Raw genomic sequence first — 2691 nt, forward strand, 5'->3', positions numbered from 1 at the left:
TGACTCTTTTGTAGTTACATCGTGCACCAAGACAGACCGAAAATCCAAAGCTGTGATTTACCAGGCAGATATGGCCAGGAACTGTACTCTCATACTAGCGTAATAATCAAGGACTTTGCTGCTTTAATCGGGCTGCTGGAGGCGCAATGATATTACGTAGCAGCCTAAAATAGGCCCCTTAGTATCTTTAAATAGCACGGGACTATTTTTGGGCACTGCTTAATATCATTGCGGCTCCTGCAGCCATGTTACGACAGCAAAGTCCTTGCACTGCAAAAAAAAGATTCTTAGTATTTTTGTCTTGTTTTCAGTAAAAATATCTAAAAAATTTAAAAATTAAGATGCTTTTTCTTGATGACCCAAAAAAATAAGTCTAGTTTTTAGACCAAAAATATCAAATTTGTGCATAAAACAAGCCAAAAAATCTGCCAATGGGGTAAGCAAATTTTTCTTGAATTTTTCTTGAATTTAGTGTTTAAGAAAAATGTTCAAGATTTTTTGCTTACCCCATTGGCAGATTTTATTATTTTTTTTTGCTTGTTTTACGCACAAAATAATTTAAATTTGATATTTTTTGGTTTAAAAACTGGACTTATTTTCTTGGGTCGTTTTGCTCATCAAGAAAAGGCGTCCCAATCTTAAGAATTCTTAGATATTTTTACTGAAAACAAGATAAAAATACTAAGATTTTTTTTTCTTGAAAATCTTTTTTTGCAATGTGATTATTACGCCAGAATGAGAGTTTAGATCCTCTTTGGTTATTTTTTTAGCGCAATGCTAATGGTCTAATCAGATTCAATGGATTATGCTAAGCTATGCTAAAAGTGCTAGCGCCAGACCCAGAGATCGGCTGAATGGATTCCAAAACGGTAAAAATCAAATATTTAACTCTAGAAAAGCTGGAAAATGTGCATATTTTCAAAAAAAGTGGAGTGTCCCTTTAATGATTGCACCTAATTCATTTGTTTATTAAGACATTGTTTTGATAAAAATGCATTGTTAATTTATTTTTTATGTAATTTTTAATGCCTTTCTGCAGGGGCCTTCCAGCTTGCCCAATGTGCCCAAAACCAGCCAAAAGACCAGGGGTCTCATTTATAAAACTGTGCGTAGGATCCTTACTAAAAGTCTACGTACGCACAAAAGCCAAAAATGGCATACACCACAAAATATTAAGACTTCTAAAACAAAAGCAATGTTCTCTTTATAAGTCACAGATAACCTGCAAGTGTTCGTACATGAATCATCCTCAGATCCCACCGTTCAAGCCCATTATCCCATCAAGTTTGTTTTTTATAGATCACAAGCTTTGCATGGGAACTGGTGTACGCACGTTTCCAGCCCTGTTTTTGTGCGTACACACGCTTAAATAAATAAGACCCCAGACTACCACATTAGGCTGGTTCTTAGCATTAAAGGCATTCAGGGCCATGCTACACTGTGAATACCCTTTTGTGCCTAAATGCCTTAAATAATCTATATTATGAATCATCCTCAGATCCCACCGTTCAATCCCAATTTCCCATCAAGTTTTTTTATAGATCACAACCTTTGCGTGGGAACTGGTGTACGCACGTTTCCAGCCCCGTTTTGTGCATACGCACGCTTTATAAATGAGACCCCAGACTACCACATGAGGCTGGTTTTTAGCATTAAAGGCATTCAGGGCCATGCTACACTGTGAATACCCTTTTATGCCTAAATGTCTTAAATAATCTATATTTTTTCAATACACAATCGAATATGTCATTGTGATGTGTAGTCATGGGTGTTATACATTTACATATATGCATCTTAAGCAATTATAGTAGATTCAAGCTATTTGTGTGTTTTATAGGGATGGAGCTCATAACCATTGCACTACTATTGCAATGCTTCAATATTGAGTTACAGGAGTGTTGCATGCAAATAAGTGCAATCACAGATTATTATTTATTAATCATAATGAAAAGAAAGCATTTTCAAGACGAATTTTCTTTCTAAATGATGTGCTTTCTTGCATGGCTTCAAAGGAATTGTATTTCTTTAGAAACTTTCTTCTCGGAGTTGACAAACTTAAGCAGGAGGATGGAGTTAGTTCTTTTCAGCAGTTTTATCAGTCCCAAACACACACAGGAATTCCGGTTTGGGGAATGACCATCCTGATTCCTCACTTCCACAGGAAGGTTAATAAAAAGAACCTCATACACGACAAAGGCATTCTCCAGCTACAGGCGACAGTGATATGACCACAAAAATAACAATGTCCAGGTTTTGGAGCTCAAACGTTTGTGTCTGTGGACCTCCTCAAAACCCAGATTGACTGTCTGGACCAGCACATATATGGAGACCGGGCCATAACTTTCAGGTAGAAACAACTATTTTACAAGTTTGGGTTACACTTTACATTAAATAGTGCTTAATTGTATGAATGTACTTATGTTAATTAATCAGAAATTGTTTTGTTAATCTTTTTTTGCAGTTATTATTACAGTTTTTATTCATTATAGTTAAATATAATATCTATAACAAGGAGGCTAAAGTTTAGGAGAAATGTACAAGGCAATTTACTCGACTCCAAAAGTTAAAAGATACAGTAAATTAAAATTGTGCAAGAGTTAGTCACCTAGATCTTGTTGGTAATATGCATTTTTAATGCAACCTTATTTTAAATACAGGCAATATTTTATAAATGTGTGTGTTTATATAGTA

The sequence above is a fragment of the Misgurnus anguillicaudatus genome, chromosome 5 (genome assembly GCF_027580225.2).
Source record: "Misgurnus anguillicaudatus chromosome 5, ASM2758022v2, whole genome shotgun sequence".
Taxonomy (NCBI): domain Eukaryota; kingdom Metazoa; phylum Chordata; class Actinopteri; order Cypriniformes; family Cobitidae; genus Misgurnus; species Misgurnus anguillicaudatus.